At 34.1% G+C, this 21,556-nt stretch overlaps 1 protein-coding gene across 2 annotated transcripts in view; it reads right to left on the minus strand.

The window, feature by feature from the left end:
- tcaim (T cell activation inhibitor, mitochondrial) overlaps positions 1 to 21,182 on the minus strand; it is a 74,748-nt gene extending 53,566 nt beyond the window's left edge. For both annotated transcript variants that reach the window (XM_682578.8, XM_073925821.1), the window contains exon 1: positions 20,959 to 21,182. The gene's annotated coding sequence lies outside the window, so the exon portion shown is untranslated. The remainder of the gene's footprint in view (positions 1 to 20,958) is intronic.
- Between the last annotated feature and the right edge of the window lie 374 nt (positions 21,183 to 21,556).

Here is a 21,556-nt window from a genome sequence, read left to right on the forward strand (position 1 = left end):
TTAACTTTATGAGTCCATTGAACTTCATTATGGTAAACTGACTCAAAACAGCTTGCATAACTTATAAAATTATGGTTAGAACAAGATTAACTTAGTTTGATGAGTTTCAATGCAGGAAAAACATCATGGCTTTTTACTGTGTTTTCTAGAAAAAGGACTAAAAATTGTAGTTAATGTATTGTTATCATCGATATATTGTCCACATATTGTCAATATATTGTCAACAATGCATTTTAGTTATATTATATAAATAATTTTCTTGCTGTAAAAAGTGATTCTTTACTTAAAGTGAATGAGCCTTAAAAGTAACAAGTTGACTTTACCTAAAAATAAAATAAGTAAACCTATTGTAACTGTTAGGTTGGCTTAACTTAATTTGAACAATTCAGCAAGTTTACTCACTTTTTTAACTGTAGTCAACTAATCGCTTTTTACAGTGTTGTAGTTGTGCTGGGTTAGACGAATTACTAATTTAGTTCCTTTCCCTAACTCTGAATCAAGTTAATAATGGCAGAATTGTCTGTATCTATACAAGTTCAATACACTCAAAACGTTTTACGGTTGCTGTGTGTTTAAACTACTTGCTTAAAATGAACTGAAACAACACAAGACCTAATTTTATTTTGCGACAGTTTAATTGTTTTATGTTCAATCAACCTATATCAGTAAAAATTAATAAGTTAACCTAATTTCTTTATGTTTTCCCAAAATGAATCGATCGTGTGGATCCTGCCATTTTTTATAGTGTAACTAAGTTCATGTCGAAAACAATTCCTCATGTCGTCTCAACGCAAGTCAATTAAGTTAACCAAATTGTTTTTAAAAATTGAAGTGGATTAAACTTAAGACAATTAAATTCTTTGAAAAACCCCAATAATTGTGATGTTTCAGCTCATTGTAAACAAGTAGTTTGAACAAGCAGCTAAAATATTTTGTTGAGTTAAAGTATCAAAAAAAAAAAAATGTAATAAATAAATACCATAAAAATAGCACAAATAACACAAAAGCCAACATAAATAAATAACATAAAATAACAGTAATAAATAATATAAACAAATAAATAACAACATAAATAAATAAATAAATAAATAAATAAATAAATAAATAAATAAATAAATAAATAAATAAATAAATAAATAAATAACATACAATAACATAAATAATTAACATAAAAACTAACATAAATAAATGAAAAATGTAAAAATAACATCAATAACAAATTAAATATATATATATATATATATATATATATATATATATATATATATATATATATATATATATATATATATATATATATATATATCAAATTTATTTATTTACTTATAAATATATAATTTATATATTTATTTATTTTACATCTGTAATAAATTTTAATTTATTTTAATAATTTTAATTAAAGATTTTAATTAATTATACATTCATAATTATGGTTCCTCACACCAAAAACAACATTATACATATTAAATATAATGTATTATATAAATCCATTATATATATATATATATACATATATATATATATATATATATATATATATATATATATATGTATATATATATATATATATATATATATATATATATATATATATATATATATATATATATATATATATATATATATATATATATATATATTAACAAATGTCCATTTTTTGTGTGTTGTCTTTATTTCTGGAAGGCTATTGAATCAGGTGACGACTGTAGGCACAAACACAGCATGACACACGCTCACATGCACACGCACACACACACAGAGAGACTGTCTGGCACAGCTGTTTTTCCACACGCATGTTGATTCTCTCCCAGAAAGCCATTAGTGACTTTAAAAGATCATTGTGTTGTGGGCTTCAGGCTGATAGACGGTTAAGTGTACAGTACATTAACCTTCTCTCTTTCAGATAATTGCCGGCTTCCTGCATGCTGATTCAATCTGCGAGCATTCACATCTCACACTACAGGAAATGCTATTCCTTCAGCAGATACGGGTTTTGTATTATGAGTATTATGGTTTATTCATGAGCATAATTGTGTTGATTATTAAAATGATTGTTAATATAATTATTTGAAGGACAAGGATCCTTGACTGATGATTTGGCTAATGTTATTTTTTATTAAAAAAAAAAGGTAGAAAATAATTAAATTATTTAAAAAAAAGGATGAATGTGATATTAATCATTAATGGAACAATGCAAAAAAAGCACATTTTACAATTAATATTTTAATTAAATTCATCAAATAGAAGATTTTAGATAAGAGTGATTTCTTACGCAGAAAACAATGCTCGCAAATATGCGTTTGTTTAAAACGTTGAGGATTTATCTAGCAAGAAAGATGCGACTCAAATATTTATCAGTGGAAGTTCATTATATATTATTTTCATCATCAAAATAAAGTGTGACCTTTTTTCATCTGCATTTGTATAATGTTATTATTATTATTATTATTATTAGCAGTATTATTTATTATATGTATATTTATATTTGTTTGAATAAAAAGAAGTTTAGATTTGTCCACCTGTCGGGTTTTGGACCATATTGTGCATAAGAATAGGACATGTGTTTGGATATAACTGTGTTTTTTTGACCACACTTTCACCACATTACTGTTTAGTTTTTCATTTGCTGGAAATTAGAACTGAATTTAAAAATAGTTTTGAACCAAATCTTTGCGCTTAACAAAAAAAATTAAACATGTAGGCTAATGGATGTCTTCAGTGGAGTGAGTACAACACCGTTTCCTTATTACCAAAGTAAAGGAGTAAAGTAAAGAGTAAAAGTAAAGAGGCTGAATGGAGGAGGCTCGTTCTTTATCCTCATGCTGCAGATAGTATGTTTTCTCGCTAGTGAAGTGTTCAGTTTATCCACTTACAAAGCCATGTAAATAGCAAGGGCCCTATCATACACCCGGCGCAATAAGGCACAAGACGTGTTTGCCCCGACATGTTGCTATTTTCAGACCAGCGCAACCTTAATTTTTTCGTTTTCCGCCACATTATTTAAATAGCAAATCCATTTGCGCCACTTTGAGGACTCATAGGTGTTAAAGCGCATTGTTGGCGCGTTGCTATTTTGAGAAACTAAAATAGACTGTGCAATAGGCCAGCTGAAGGCAGGTCTAAAGTCCAGCGTCGAGCGTGTTAGTTGTGCGCCTCGCTTAAACATTGCTTAATACACAAATATCTTTACAAATGAAAAATAATTAAAGGAATAAAATATTACAAAATTATTACTTTCTACATAAATATAAAAACCACTTCCTCCATGCCTTCTTCATCTTGGGGGGATTTTTTAGTTTCATCACGACATTTTGCTTTTGTATACTGTAATTATTAATAGTATTATTTATTATATGCATATTTATATTTGTTTTAATAAAAACAAGCCAAGATTTGTCCACCTGTTGGGTGGTTTTAGACCATATGGGGCATAGCATGTGTGTTTGGATATAACTCCAAATCTTTGAGCTTAACAAACTAAATGAATTATGTAGGCTAATGAATGTCTGTTCATACAACATCAGCCTGATCTCATCCCTAACCCCAACTGTCATCGGGTGATAAGCAAATCGTACTAAATTGTATGAATCAGATCGTACGAATTCATACAAATTAGCCACTAAATTAAAAGTTACAAATTGCCGTTAGATTACATTGACAACACCGTTTCCTTATCCACGAAAGAGAGAAATGGAAAGTGAAAGCAAAGGCCGAATGGAGGAGGCTCCTTCTTTATCCTTGCGCTGCAGATGGTGTGTTTAACTGTTCTCTCGCTAGTAAAGCATTCAGCTCTTTTACTTACAAAGTCTGCCATGTTAACAGCAAATGACATAACGCAACTGACTCTTAAAGGGAATTGGAAATGAGACTCTGATTGGTTTATGCTCAAAACACACCCTGAGCTCATTAAGACAATAAGCTCAACCCTGTTAGACCATGTGTCACGACACAGAGCGTATTTTTCAGTCCCTAAAATAACAAAAGTGGATTCTGACACGTCCTCAATGCTTTTGCGCCCTGCACTTCAGACTTTGCACCTAGGTTATTAAAATAGAGCCCATCATGTCTAATCTACAACATATGTAAAGAAGCGTCATATTTATTATCATCACTGAGCTTATTAATAAAATAGCATCATAGTAGCAACAATACACTAAATATACTAAACATCCACAGCAAATGAAAAAGAAAGCCAAACCAACAGTGAAAAGTCTAATTATTTCCATTAACCTGATGATTTTAATTGAGATCTCCAGTGATATGTCTCCAACGCAGACGGGAAGCGCTTGTGGCTCGCTGGAAGTTGATAAAGGAATCTCAGTCCGCGAGCTTTTAAAATTAGGATAGGAAATTGGAGCAAGCCAAAAAGGAGACTTTAATTTTACAGAATTATTGTGACGCCCGGGGGCTTGAACCGAATGATTGCTGCCTGTTCTAAATTGTATAAAAATATAGTTCGCCACACGGACTAGGCGGCTTCTGGGGCGAACCCGTATCATTATCTAGATCAACACATCGCTCCACATAAAGACCGATAATTATTCTTTCAGCGTGACGTGATGAATATTACCTCAGAAAGAGCCGAGGAGGGAAACACACATGATAAGACAGCACTGACAGAACGATTGCCATTAAAGTTTTAAACCTGCGTCTTTTTAGTATTATTTCTTTCAGAGATCAGACTCTTCCTCTTCTGCCTCTCCTTCCAGAGCTCTCGACACTCGGGGGATTATTTTTCATTTAATATCTTCTGTTAAGTCGATTCCCGCTCTGGCAGGACTCAAGTGAAGTCTGTCTCTGAGAGAGGGAATTAAGGAAATCTGAATAGATGAATTTGTGAGTACATGTCTTTTAGCATGCGTTTATGTGTCTGTTTGTAAAGGAGATCAAAGGAAAACTAAACGTGTGGTACTGGAGTTTCATTTTAGTAAAGATGGTGTGTGCTTGGTAAATTATCATAGTGGCCGTATTGGTTTTCTCATTGGTAGTTAAATAATCTATTTATGGTTGGAATATTTACGTCCTAAAGGTTTATTTTTTGATTTATTATTATTATTATTATTATTATTGTTATTATTATTACTACTACTACTACTACTACTACTACTACTAATAATAATAATAATAATAATAATATGTTGAATAATTGAATAATAATTTTACTACTAATAATATTATAATAAAAGTTACTTTACATGATTACATTTTTCCATTAAAAATAGTATAAAAATAATAATTTTGGAAACCTGAAACGGAAAAATATTATTAAAAATTATTATTAAAAATTATTATTATAAAATTATATATATATATATATATATATATATATATATATATATATATATATATATATATATATATATATATATGTATATATATATATATATTGCAATATACAACAGTTCTGTCTCGTTCTCGAATCTGATTGGCTGAAAGCCATGCAATATTCTGCAACTAACAGCACTCCTAAAGCCTTTTCATTTTTGTGTATTACTCCACCCACATAGAGTGACAGCAGATCAATAAACTCACCACAGTTTGACAAATATTGCAGCTGTTGGACAACATAATGTACTTTTGAGGGTTTTTTAGGCAAGAATGTAGTTGTTTAGATTGCAACGATGCAGTTTATTTATAAGGATAGTGCCTATTTTAAATATTTATGGTTTTAAAGATTGGCGGCGCTCAGCCTGTCATACTGAGCAGAGCAAAGACGGTTGCGCCAAAAGATGGCGACGGAGACCGCATTATAAATTCTTAACAGAGAAAAACTCAGTGTTTTCTTTTTATATTTGAAACTACAGGGTATTTTAAACTGCAAATCATAATAAAACAGATAAGTGTTGTAGTAGTTGTAGTAGCAGTAGTAGTAAACTTTATTGTCTTTGACAGGAAATTTGTTATGTGGTGGATTGGGTTGGCTAAATTGTCCGTAATGTAAGTGTGTGAATGAGTGTGTATGGTTGTTTCCCAGAGATGGGTTGTGGCTGGAAGGGCATCCGCTGCATAAAAATGTGCTGAATAAGTTGGCGGTTCATTCCGCTGTGGCGACCCCGGATTAATAAAGGGACTAAGCCAAAAAAAAAAAAGAATAAATTAATTAAAAAAAAAACACCCTATAATGAATACATATTTTCTCTTAATTTCAGTTCTCTAACTCAAAATTCAAGCAAAGAAAGCGTCTGTGATCCTCAAGCAGCGACTCAAAAATTGCTGACAGTTTGTGGCTAAGTTTGGGCCCAGCAGCAGAGAAATCTCCCGCTGAGGAGGTATGGGTGTGAAATCCATTTAAGACTGCCGCGGGCACAAGCAATGTCATCCTGTAGAAGAACAGCCTCTGCAAACTAGTGCTACAAGCCCTTTGTGTGTCACTCCATCTCCACTGTGCAAAGTACAGCAGGATCTAATGGCTGAACGGATCAGCTGTGAAGTTTAGTTGTGCCGCACACAAATATCATTGTGAAGGCCGTTGTTTTTTATAAGGTGAGGAGAAAAGGTCAGAGAAGATCCAGAGAGCGAGCGGGCAACAGAATGATTTGGTTATTCAGGTCTTGCCTTCTGTTTAAGCACAGAGATATTAAATACATGTGAAGAGCTTCTTTTTAGATTATAGAACCACAAAAATTCCAAAGCAATCTCACGGCAATTCGTAACTTTTTGATTTAGTGGCTAATTTGTATGAATTTGTACGATCAAATTCTTACAATTTAGTATGAGTTGGGTTTAGGGGTGGGGTCAGGTGCCACGTCTCCTTTTTAAAATCATACATTTTCGTACGAGTCAACTCGTTCGAATTCATTCAAATTACAAAAACGTAAAACACTTACGTTTCCTCGTGAGATCAGGCTGGAAATTCAGCTTTCACAGCAACCGTTTACCAAATCTTAGCAGTTCAGTTCATTGATTTTAAACAAATTTTTTATTTGGGGCTGTTCAATTGTGGGCAAAATCATAATAAGGATTATTTTGGCTGTGACTGTAATCACAGTTATTTAAAATGATTATCATTGGGCCATATGACCAAAACGGTTTATAGTTATATTTCATTTTTTTCCTGTAAATGTTTTTGTGGCTTGTTAAAACAACTTATTTAAAATTAGTTGAAACAACACAATTCTCTGTTTTTTGGGGACAACTTAATTGTTTTGTATTCAACCTACTTAAAAAAAAAAAAACGTTACTTAAAAAAAAAAATATATATATGTATATATATATATATATATAAAAATATATATATATATATATATATATATATATATATATAAAAAGTAAAAAAAAAAAAAAAAAAAAAAAATATATATATATATATATATATATATATATATATATATATATATATATATATATATAAAGGGACTATGTTAACTTAAATGATTTGTGCTGAAACAACAGGAAGGAATTGTGTTGAACCTCTGTAAAATTGCGTTTTACATTAAACAAAAAATTATTTATTAGATTTACTAAATTGTTTTATAAGGCACCAATGATGAAAGTCATCTTTTGTAAGCTGTTTGGACAGAACTGTGTGTTGGTATAGTGTGTCCACAGTAATATTGGGGTGGTATAAAGATGATAAGTCTCTTTATTTATTTTGAGGCCCACTACAATGTGACGTAGGAGTGGGGTTTGCCCGCCTACCGATTTGATTGACACACGGGTATCAACATGTCTCCGTAGTAACATGTATAATCATATAAACAAGACAAACAAGATTGAAAGGTCTGTTCAGCTCTCTGTGATCATCAATCATCATTAAATGTGATCAAGAGTGAGTTTTACAAGTTTAAAACGTTTTTAAAACAGTGTATGTTTGTAATGAATTACAGCGAATTTACTGTCTTTATCACCACAGCCATGTGTCAGTACAAATTTAAAAGAAGACGCTTCAATCCTGCTTTGTGGACATTAAATCAGGTTTGTTTTGGACATTAACATAACAGATATTCACACAGCAGTGGATATTAACGTGTTTCCTGTCACATTTGCTGTGCAAAAACAGTGCAAAGTTAAACAAGTGTGCTGTGTGTGTGTGAACTTTGTGAGGACATTGTGTGTGACTCATCGTTGCAGAAAGGCTTGAATTAACTCAACAACAAATACATCAAATAATCATTGGTAAAGTTCTTACTGTAGTATTTTTCGCAAACATTAAATGAGGTCTGCTTCCTTCATGTCTGTCACTGTGCTGTTTATCTGACACAGCCGGAGAATGAGGCACATTCTGACAGGCATGTGGGATTGGTGGGCAGGGAGAACTAGCTTTAAAGGCACAGGCAACAAAAACAGCTACAGTGTGCTCAGAGCAAACAATTTCAATATTCAGAAAGCTATAATAAATACTCTGATGGGTGTTTTGAGCTGAAACTTTAGACACATTCTGGAGACACAAAAGACTTTCTCTTAAATCTTGAAAAAGGGGTAAAATAGGTGCCTTTTAAGGTAAATGGTAGCAAACTATTTATATGGGCTAAATAAAATGAAATAGTAACGTTCAACTTAATTAGTTTGTTTTAATTCATCCCATATAAATTGTTTGCAACCATTTACCGTTTATTAGCATCCGGTCATTATTATATATTAGTTATATATTATGTTGTTTACCTTAAATACCTTAAATAATAGATTTATGACAGAAATAATGAAAGTGTACTGTATTTTTAGTGTTTTTAACAGGGCTTTAATTTGTGCCTGAACAAGCCAGATCCTGAATCTGGATCCTAAATCCACCTATGGCACCTAATTTTACCGATTCTTACACGCATCACTCCCTGCCTGCTTTTCACTTTCACTTTCCTCTGCGACATCCCTCCTTCCCCTGCTCCTCAATTAGTTAAACACAAATAAAAAAAAATAAGATCAAGATTTATCTAAAAATATAATTAAATCTAATGTCATTTAACACATTTGTTATTAATTGTTAATGTGTTTATTAATTTAAAACACACAGGATATAATATATTGTGTGGAGTTCCAGCAAGTTTGTCACTGAATGAAACCAATCTGGTAGAATTTATCTAATTAGATCTGGCTTTTCCTAATATATTTATATCAAATTCATATTTTTAACTGAATAAATCTAATAACATTTAATTTTAACAGATTTAGATTAATTCTAAGGAATCCGGCACCATTTTAAAAAACTGACAAATTAATTAAAATAAAATCAGAAGGTTATAAACACTTGATTGTGATTTATTTTGTTTGGAGTGCACCCTGAAACATTTGTAGTTTTGTTTCTCCAAGAATGTCCACTAAAATAGCATCAATACACAAATATGTAAATGAGTGCGGATCACTAGGCTACTTCTTGAAACACAAATTTATTATTACCATCATATTTTGTCTTCTGGCATTTCATGAAGAATGTCAATTATCCTCATGTCGTAATCCCAGAGTCGACACACTCATGATGCAGACAGCACGCTAATGCCATGTAACTAATCCTCTTATACACCAGCTATGCAATTTGAGTGGATAAATATTGACTTTTTTGTGCAATTTCCATCAGCATTATTCCTAAATGACACAAGCAGAACTCTTTGGCACTAAAGTCTATGTGAAATCAAAATTTGCAGTGTCAACGTTGATGACTTTAAAGGGATAGTACAAATTGACTCACTATTTGCTCAATCTTTGCTTGTTCTAAATCTTTATGAGTTTCTTAAATATAAAAACCTGTAACCATTGACTTCCGTAGTAGGAAAAACAAATGAAAGTCAATGGTTAGTTGTTTTCAGCATTTTTCAAAATATCTTCTTTCTAAAATTATCTAATTAATTTGGAGCAAGTAAAGGGTGAATAAATGATGACAGATTTTTTTGCTTTGGGTGAACTATACCTTTAATTTATACAAATATTGTCACTTTTCTTTGCTTTATCACTGGTTGCCAATTACAGTTATTACAGACTTTAACAGAGTGTACAAATCTTGATGATTCTGTTGGTCTCGTCTATCAAATCTTAGCTTTATTTTGTGTTTTCTATTAGGTTCAAGTCTGGGAATTGGCTGGGCCATTCTACAGCTTGATTTTCTTTCTTTGAAAGCATTTGAGAGTTTCCTTGGGTGTGTTCTGGATCACTGTCTTGTTGAAATGTCCACCCTGGTTTCGTCTTCATCCTCCTGCTAATCTAGATGTTTGACTGAAGCAGCTGATGTTCATTTACAATGACAAAGGGAAGAGGGTTGCTAACTACTGAGAGATTTCAGCTGCTGTCTGGGCCTTCACTGCCTTTCTACACCTTCTTTTCTTCATGTGTTCAAAACTTTCCCCCTGCGTCATGCCATTTTATTAAGCATAACTTAATTTGTAAAGTAATTAGATTTGTTTTCTTTGCTCGTATGGATTCCTTTGGTTGTTACCAACCTCCAGGGAAAATTTTAAGCCAACCACACCTTTAGAAATATTGTCACCTTGGAATTTAAAAGGTTCTGCATTCTGAATAATTTTAAAATATTGAGCTTTAAAGTTTTTGCATTCCATAGCAAACAGTACATGTGTAACATTTGTTTTTAAAATAAAAAGTCTTAAAATTTAAACAATTGATAAACAACATCACATAATGTAATTAAGTTGTTTTAATAAGAGTATATCAATAACTCAATTTTGACAAAAATGTCAGATAGAACCTTATAATTCTAAGCAGATGATATATTTTCTGATTAACATGGTGACGTGTTCAATATTTATTTTCCCTGCTGTATATAAGACAAAAATATCTAGTATATAGAAATTAGACATCTGTGACTACAAAAGCATGCACACATCATCTGAAAGGAAATCTACTGATGGATAGTTTGTAATAACAGGACAATGTTTGGCGAAAATGCAATTAACTGAAAATCTGGAATCGGAGGGTTAAAAAATATTGAATATTGAGAAAATTACATTAAAAGTTGTCCACATTAAACTCTTAACAATATACAGTTGAAGTCAGAATTATTAGCCCCCTTTTGATATTTTTTTCTTTTTTAATGTTTCCCAAATAATGTTTAACACAGCAAGAAAATGTTCAGTATGTCTGATAATATTCTTTTTTCTGGAGAAGTCCTATTTGTTTTATTTCGGCTTGAATAAAAGAAGTTTTAAAATTTTTAGAAACCATTTTAAGGTCAATATTATTAGCCCCTTTAAGCAATTTTTTTTAGATAGTCTACAGAACAAACCATCATACATATACTTGCCTCATTACCCTAACCTGCCTAGTTAACCTAATTAACCTAGTTAAACCTTTAAATGTCACTTTAAGCTGTATAGAAGTGTCCTGAAAAATATCTAGTCAAATATTATTTACCGTCATCATGGCAAAGATAAAATAAATCAGTTATTAGAAATGAGTTTTTAAAACTATTATGATTAGAAATGTGTTGAAAAAATCTGCTCTCCGTTTAACAGAAATTGGGTAAAAATAAATATGGGGGCTAATCATGGGGACTTCAACTGCATAATACTAATCAAACATAAAGTTTTGATAGATTTACAGTAGGAAATGTACAAAGTGTTATCATACTCAAAAAAGGACTTTTGCCGCTTGTTCAAACTACTTATTCAAAATGAGTTGAAACCAGGATTGGGCGATGCCGACCAATTTGACATTGTATGAAACATTACGTTGGACGATGGACGATGGCATTGTCATTGTAGGCGGTGGTGAATTAATTATTTATGAATAATTAATTAATTTAAAACAAATGAATTATTTATTGCCTACCGATTTAACTACCTGACCCGCATGGTCTTTGTTTTACCCATAAACAAATCATAAATAAATAAAGATAAGTTACACACAAATGACCACCTGTCAATCACCTTTTCTACAGTACTCTGACATGAGGCAGAGTGATCTGTACGTTATAATGGCGTCGACAAACTTGCAGGAACCAATCAACAGCATCTAAGGTTTTCGCTTAAATTACTAAGTACAAGCGTGAAAACGAAAGATTGAAGCACTGACGCTGTGACACGTTACCTGATAGATTCAAAGGACTGAAGAGTCGTTAGAGACAAGGTTAATTAAATATCACATTTAACACATATCACATTTAACATCACATTTCCCGCGCTACATCCTTGATAAACTGTCTGACGTGCACTGCTCTCTGGGGTTTGTGCTCAAAACACCCTCTGACTGCCTGGAGCTCAGATGTGCGCATATGCTAGAGTTCATGACAGAGTGTGTGCGTTTTCAGCTGTATAGTGTGGATGGAGGGCTTAATGCTACATGAAACGCCAGTTTTCATACTAAAATGCCATTTTAAAACTAAGATGTATTAGTGTAAACAGGGCCTAAGTGTGTGTTTTTTGCGAGCGGGTTGCTGCTGCGATGGGGGTGGAGGATCTGCGATGCTGGCTCAGCATCGTGATGGCTATCGCCGATGCACGATGGCATCGTCTATCAACCCATCCCTAGTAGAAACAACACACTTGTTATGTTTTTTGGGCATGCCTTAATTGTTTTATGTTCAATCCACTTAAATATATAAAAACAATTAGGTTAACTTAATCGATTTGTGTTGGGACAATATGAAGGAATTGTGTGGAAGCCAGCATTTGTACTGTGTACAACAAGATCTTTACTTAATATTCTAATAACTTATGGCCTTAACAAATCAATAATTTTGTCTCATCCAACATATTTTTGGCTATTCCTACAAATTCCTCTGCAATATTAGACCAGTTTTGTTTTACCTTTTTCAAAAATATGAATATACAAAATCTTTCAATGCTACACTAATCAGTCCCAAATTAATCCGAACAAAAGATGTCGGATAAATTTCACTCATTTTACTCTTTCACCCTTCCCCGCTCAGCTGAGAAAGCGAATATTACATCAACTTCACAATCCCAATTTCCCCTGACATCTGTTAGGCACGCTGTCAGAAAAAGGTAGCTCCTGCCGAGGATGAAATCTAGTAAATCTTCAGCAGTTTTAACATGGATTTAGAGTGTGATTTACGCTCCTGACCCTTTTGTAGCATGCTAAGCTGCAGAAATGAAAGCGTGGGGAGCGGATGAGATGGGGAGGAGGTGAAGAAAGATGAAGTGAAGGGAGGGATGGAGCGAGTTCATGTGAGGCTGAGTCTACAGTTCAAGCCAAATTCTTCCACTCTAGTGAACACAGAAGCCATGACTCTTTGAGCTTTAATGCATTGAGAGATATAGTGTGTGTAGTGCATTCGTATATTTCATTTAAAGTGGATGCCATCTTTATACATATATATATATATATATATAGATATATAGATAGATAGATAGATAGATAGATAGATAGATAGATAGATAGACAGACAGACAGACAGACAGACAGATCTATCTATCTATCTATCTATCTATCTACCTATCTATCTATCTATCTATCTATCTATCTATCTATCTATCTATCTATCTATCTATCTATCTATCTATCTATCTATCTATCTATCTCTCTCTCTCTCTCTCTCTCTCTCTCTCTCTCTCTCTATATATATATATATATATATATATATATATATATATATATATATATATACATATACATATACATATACATATAATCAGGGTGTCTGTGGGGTCTTAAAAGTCTTAAAATAACTAATTCGCTGAAATATGGTGTTGTATGTCTTAAAAACTTTTTAGACAGGTCTTATTTTGCCTTTGTCCATGTAAAGCTACCCGATCACTACGACCAACAATCTATCTAAAAAAATATTCAACTAAAGCCAAATTTATTAATATGGTTAAATTATCTTTTACAAATATATTTCTACAAATATTACTTTTAAATGTATGGTGCGCATCAATTTTGAATTATGCCAATAAAAATAAATATGTAGATGACTAGAGTTTACTTGTTTTGACACATTATTTAAAATATATGGCTAAGAAATATCTACATTTAATTTTTAATGAGCAACATTGGCTATTACAAAAAATCCTTACTGTTTTGCCCTGTAAAAGTCTGACATTTTGTTCACAATGGTCTTAAAATGGTCACAAAAAGTCTTAAATCTGACTTGGTGAAACCTGCAGAAACCCTGATTATATTTTATATTTATATTTTTCAATTTGCTGATTAATAAATGCAAATTACACTAAATATTTCTCATTCATCACAGAATAATGATTTAAGTTTTTGTCACATTGAGGTACAATGCAACGATTCACTGTTCTACATGTGCTTTTGTTCACTGCATTCTTATCTTAGAAAAAATGTGTGAATCTGTAATTCGAAATTTGTCAAACAAAGGATTTTTTTTCTTGAAGGTATAGTTCACCCAAAAATATACATTTGTTTAAAACTTGTAGCGAACCTCTTCGAGTGTCTTTCTGTTTTAATCATCACAAAAGCAGATTTTTTTGAAGAACGCTGAAAGCCAGCTAGCCCTTGACCTTTGTAGTACTTTATTGATCTTCAAATATCTGCTACAGTCATCAGCAAAACAAAGGAAACACTTGAGGGTGAGTAAATGATGAGTACTTATTCATTTTTGTGTGAACTATCTACATAATAAAGAACAAAAGCTACCAAATCCTGCTCTTCCTGATAAAAAATGGCAATCAATACCTCTTCAGATTTGAAAACAATTCAAGCTCCGGCATCTGAAAACACGTGATAGAGTTACGAGCCGAGGTGAGACCTATAGGAGAAGCTCAATTAATCTTCAATCAAACCATATTGGTCTCAACTATGTCCAGCAGAACTAATATAACCCCTGTGATAATAATTACGAACATTTCCTCGCCAATAACTCCCATGGTGATACCTCACCTTTTGATATGGAAATAGGCGAGCACAGATTCCAGCGCATTTCCGTCAGGCGGTGGAGGAGGACAATGAGGAGAGGAGAGAAAGAAAGAGGAAAGGCCAGACAACCTACCGGTAAATGAGTGTGATGGAATGTGGGTCTTTGGGAAGTGTAACATGCTTTGATCTTGGTAAATAAATAAATGTGAGACTGAAAACATACAGAAAATTGATGAAAGGTATAGATGGAGATGTATAAAATGAATTGATGAACTAATTTTCCATCTTGTATTTAAGAAACGCATGTGGCAAGTGGGTGGTGTGAAGACAAAGACAGCCTGGAAATCAATTCCAAAGGTACGCTTTTAAACTACGTATGTATTCCTTTATCATTGACTTTGCGTTCAACGATGAGTAGGAATTCAATTATGCGATCCATATAATAGCAAAGCATCAAGCATACAATAAATCTTCCAGGAAATGGCACCAGGTGTAAATACAGTACAAAGAGTGAAAGAAGAAAGTGCTTACCTTTGTGTACTGGAGCCTCACAAACACACACACACACACACACACACACATACAAACGAGCGACCAGACAGACAAGAGAACCCATCATTGTTCTCCACTTTCTCCACCCACACAAAGCCCACGCAGCGAGTGTGTGTGCAGATATGCAGCAGGAGCCACAGAGAACATACACACACACATACAGCAAGTGTGACAGCGTGAGAGGCTACACACAAAGAACTCAGAGGAGACTCCACTCTGGTCACATGACATGTGTGTGAGTGTGTGAGCCTGAACACTAGTATGTACATGACATGCTGGTGTATGTGTGTGTGTATGGAAATGAAGGAGAAACAAATGAAGGGAAACCCTACACACCGCCATCAGAGAGATATGGGTATAGAACACATCTGCTTCACGAGACCCTCGGGGAATGCAGATGCTCAACACACACAATCGTCCTCCCTGTATTATTAATAACTTTTAATGCTTCCATTACGTGGGATATCGGCTGTGTTGCTTTAACATGGGTGAGTGTCAGATTTCATAAGCACAATATTTTTTTGTGTGTGTATAATTTCATCAATTCCTTTGTTAATTTTAGCAATTAATTTCTATAATTAATCAATAATTGCTGAAAAAAATAATATAAATACAATTATTGCGTACAATTAACCACACTAAAGTATATTAAAGGGGTAGTTCACCCCCTAAATTAATATTTACTCACTATTTTCTCAACCTCAAGTGGTTTCAAATATTCATGACGTATTTTTCTTCTGTTCAACACAAAAGAAGACCTTTTGAATAATGCGGAAACCCTTAAACCATTGACTTCTATAGTAGGAAAATGTATAATTTCATCAATTCATTTCTTAATTTGATCAATTAATTTCCTAAATCAATCAATAATTGCTGAAAAGATATAGAAATACAAGTATTAAAAGCATCAATTAACCGCAAAGGGATAGTTCACCCAAAAATGATTTATTTTTCTTCTGTTGAACACAAAAGAAGATATCTTGAATAATGCTGAAACCCTTAAACCATTGACTACTTTAGTAGGAAAATGTATAATTTCATCAACTCATTTATTAATTTCATCAATTCATTTCCTCAATTAGCCAATAATAGTTCAAAAATAGATATACAATAGTTGTATACGATGAAAAGCTACAATGTACAATGAAAGTACAATAAAGGGATAGCTCACCCATAGTTTCATCAATTAATTTGTTCATTTGATCAATTAATTTCTTCAATCAATCAATAATTGCTGAATAAAATATAAAACTTCAATTATTGCGTACAATGACCATCTACAATTAACCGCAAAGGGATAGTTCCCCAAAAAAACTACAGGTTTCTCATTATTTTCTCACCCTCAAGTGATTTAAAACATTTGTGTGTGTGTGTGTGTGTGTGCGCGCGCGCGCGCGAGTGTCTTGAACACAAAAGATGATATCTTAAATAATGTGTAAATTCTTTAACCTTTGACTTCCACTGTAGGAAAATGTATAATTTTATCAATTCATCAGTTAATGTTCTCAATTATTTTCTACAATCAATTAAAAATTGCTTCATCAATTAATACGTTAGATTTAACAATTGATTTATTCAATTGCTAAAATAATATATATATATATATATATATATATATATATATATATATATATATATATATATATATATATATATATATATATATATATACACACACACAATTATAGCGTACAGTGAACATCTACAATGTACAATGAAAGTAGATTCAAGGTATAGTTCACCCCAAAATTAAAATTTACTCACTAATTTTTCAGCTGCAAGTGGTTTAAAATATATTGGTTTGTGTGTGTGGGTGTGTTGAACACAAAAGACGATATCTTAAATAATGAGTAAATTCTTTAACGATTGGCTTCCATTGTAGGAAAATGTATAATTTTATCAATTCATCAGTTAATTTTCTCAATTAATTTCTACAATCAATTAATAATTGAAACCCTTTACCAATTGACTTCCATAGTAGAAATAAAATACCATAGACGTCAATGGTTACAGGTTTCAACCTTTTTCAAAATGTCTTCTTGTATGTTTTAAACAGAATAAAGATACCCATAAAGGTTTGAAACCAGTAAAGGAGAATAAATCCTGACAGAATGTTAAATATTTGGTGAACTATCCCTTAAACATCTTCATTTTTATTCAGATTTGTCAGTGAGCATATAAGAAAATATGATAGACATGAAGCACTTAAAATCCTGGTTCTTAATGTTTTAGCTGATGATCAGAATTATGTGTGTTAAATAAGGAAACCGCACTTGATTTGAAATTCGCTGGGTCTCCAGAACTACAATTGAAATCCGCCGTATATACAGCGCAGTTCGGGAACGGAAATGGGAAGCTAATTCCAGCATAGGAAACCAATCAATGAGAAAAAATGAGGCAGCGTGTGTGTGTGAGAGAGAGAAAGAGATAGGGACGGGTGGAGGGGGATGGGAGGTATGTTATCTCTTTAATAGACTAATCAGCGTTGGTATTGTGCATTTGCTCTGCTGAGAAGCTTTGTCTGATATTGGCATTATTGTGCCACTGAATAGACTTTAGCATTAGCGAGTGCTGTGCTGAGGATTAACCAGCGGAATAATGCATGCCAATACATTTTTTTCATGTAAAGGCGATTTTCGTAATAACGTCATTGACGTTAATAAAAAACGATTTGTTTTAAATCATTGTTCGGCAGATTTAAACGAGAGTTTTCAATACGGTATTGTTTAAACGATTTGAACGGTCTCGTTCAGTTGGTAATTGTTGTATTAAAGATCATTTTTAAGCAGCTTGTCGGAGTTTAATTAATTTTGTAAGACAAAAAATGATAATACAAATGAGTTTGTTCAGAAATTTAATGCAGTGGTGGAAATATTTTGTATTAAAATGACTAAATGACATTTTGGGAAATTAAATACTACGTAGAATTTGAATTAATTAATAATATAACACTGGATAAAAACATAATTTCGTTTCTTTAACAGAAAGATCATGCAAATTAACATGTAATGTTCAAATTCATGAAACCCATTGTAACTTCATACAAAATTAAGAAGTGAGATATAATATTTTCAACATTTAAACCTCCACAAAGCAACCGGCACACTCTTCCACTTTACATTCAACACACACACACACCTTTATCTCTTTCAAAAATGCATCTGACATAATGTACATTGCACATACATTTTCGTTAGAAAAATAATGGCTATCAAACGGCCTTTTGTTAATGGTTATGGTTTGGAGAACAAAGACGAGGAACCTCCCCGGTGCGCTGGTGATTCTGCCTACACACACTTCCAGAGCTCCTCACCATATAGCGCGCATCCATCCATCCTCGGAGGAATTCTCTGTCAATCACACAGCCTGTGGGCAGCTCTGCCTCTACGGCCATTTTGTGAGCAGATCCACAGGGAGAGCTTCACATTATAGATAGAGTAATGCTTTTATTTTTTAACCATGGACCGAGACCCTTCATATGTATATATTCGTGTACATTAATTCACTATATGTTACGTTAAAGCAATTCTGAAGACAGCTACAATAGAAAAACGTCAAATATATAGACTCATTTCCGACAAAGCAGATGTCTGTGAACACTCACGGTCACTGACTGGTATAGTAATAATAGCTTATTGTGTCTTATTAGAGCAACACATGTGCCTCATTAATCCTATATTGCAAAGTAAAGGTCAGAAATTGCTACTAAGGGATTAATTTTTGGCTTTGCAATGTCGCCTGTTTATTAATTACACAAATTGCCTCTTATATATAGTAAACCAAACAGTTACACAACCACTTGCAAACACGCAGCTTAGGTAAATCCTCACAGATAGTCCAGCATTTGGTTGCGTACCGCACCACACCCAAAGCCACAGTGAGCATATGGAGCGCAAGTGAGTCCAAATGGCTCACTGAAGAAGCGCTACAAGCCATATAACATGTATGAGATCGTAATTGCGTCTGGTTTTTGTATATACAGTTAATGCAGGTGACTTTTATGAACATGGCTTCAAATGAACCTCGACATATGTCAAAGAGTCATCTTCAATTAGGATAATAAGAAACAGGCCTGAACATAATTTAGTCTACAGCCTTTTTGAAAGGTCCTAATATGATGGAATTGATAAATGCTCTTCAGCGTTCAGAGTGGGATAAATACGCATGCGGTGAAATACACAAACACAACCGCTGTTCGTAGAGCAGCTAGGGACATCAAGAGTGGCAATATTTGAGGGCGTCATGCAAACCCATGTATGACTTACGAGCCGGGCGGAACCTCATTGCTTTACGAGGCTCATTGTACATCATCAAGAACCCATTATCATATGTCAAAGCCTCAGATGTGCACTACACACTTCGCTTATATTATATGTGTGCGTGAAAAATGGAAATGCAGCCAGACACTGACATCCTTCAGCTAATTGCGAACAATTCAACTAAATATGGATTGATTCGCCAATCTTAGCATGTATAAAGTGTGTGTATTTCAAAACCTTTTAGCGACATCTTCTTCACTGAAGCTCAAAAAATGATCTTGAGATCACGGCTATATATCCAGTAAGGTATTTATTTCCCTAGTGAAGTGCCAATTTGTGGATGCTCTTTGGTAATAAATGGCCTTTCGTATTATAGTAAGCCGAGAAACGGAAATGTCAGGGTAGACTCCTCCTGTGTGGATGGACGCAGGTGAGAGACACAGCCTAACGTACCTGGGTTCCCTCAGCTCACTAATGAAGCCCCCCACTGACAAACACACACTGACATACAGTACATAGCACGCATACATTACCTTTATGCAGACACACGATGTTCTGTACGCAAAATGTATTGAGAAAATTTGCAGCATGTTGATGAGGGTTCATTTGTATGCAAGTCGAAGAGTCGACTACCGGCCAGGCAAGGTTCTGTTGGTGCCACCATAGTGCGACCACACCTGACCTCTGACTAGAAACGCTGGCCTTCCACATGTTAAAGCAACAACTATTACAGCATAACGGATAAACGTATATGTTAAATAGGTGAGGGGGTGGGGGGGGGGGGGGGTTGTCACTAAGATCACTAACCATTTTTATCTTAAATACCTCGGTCTATTCCATTGGACAGGGCTTTCTGAAAAGAAGCCACTTCCTGCACCTTCGCCTTGATGTAAAGGCGACTTGTGTACTCACTGCTTTATCTTAAACAAAGGTGGACATACAGACATGTATGCGCCCATGCGTGTGACGGCTTTGGATTCTCCACAGTTTAAACAGGGCTTATGCAGTGATTCCTGGACATCCTTTGTGGCGTTACGTAAAAATTGGTTGCACAAAGGTGTTCGTTCTCTTGGCCACCACATGCCTTTTCCAGATTTTTCGAAAATTCCGAGGGCATCTTTGAAAAGTCTTATTGTTTAAGGAAACCCAAGGGGACAGTGCCTCATCCACAGCCAGGCTCTGACAGAGAAGTCACTGTTCTACAGTGGACAGGTTAGCACAATAATGTGGCAGACCGTTATACAAAGAGAACATGCACTTTATAAGGGCACCACCGCTAGTGTGCACGAGACACACACTCCTAATAAAGGAAGCATGGTCTGCAGGGCCTCGGGCATCAGAACACACATAGACAATATCAGTGAGTGTGCGTGTAGTACATGTATGTGTGCGTGTGTATGTGTGTGCGCTTGCTGCCTGCACTTACCCTTCGGAAACCCTCATGATCTTTGCAGACAGTGGTGCTGATTGTGTCCTGTCGCTTCCACGAGCTTCCCCAGCTCTGATCTCACACACACTCTCTTTCATGCATCCTTCCTCTCGCTCCTCTCCACTAACCGCCTCTTTCTCCATCCTCGCCTCCTAACTCCACTCACACACTCACACACTCCAGGAGAATGAGATCGGTAGCCTCACCCTGGCACAGAGAGTAGAGAGACACATGGGAGGGGTGTTTTGTAATCTGCCAGGTCGTACCACCCACGGGAGAGCGCTGACGAGAGGGGGAACGGGAAGAGGGGAGGGAGAAAGGAAGCCATGAGCGCTCTCCATCTATACCATCACCGACACCCTCCGTCTGAGTGCGAGTGGTCTCTTCCGTCTTCCTATTGGAAGCTCCTGCCTTATCTTCATTAAAATTCAAGCCCAAAAAAAAAGAGAAGAAACAAGGGGAATGCCTTTACACTGGAGATTGATTCAGCTATTGGTATTTACCTAAGACATAAGGATTAGGATAAGTCATCGAGACATACTAGAATGAGCACGCTACCAAAGTCGAGCACTGCGTGAGGCGTTGAAGCAGCATG

Source organism: Danio rerio, chromosome 16 (genome assembly GCF_049306965.1).
Source record: "Danio rerio strain Tuebingen ecotype United States chromosome 16, GRCz12tu, whole genome shotgun sequence".
In the NCBI taxonomy this organism is placed as follows: domain Eukaryota; kingdom Metazoa; phylum Chordata; class Actinopteri; order Cypriniformes; family Danionidae; genus Danio; species Danio rerio.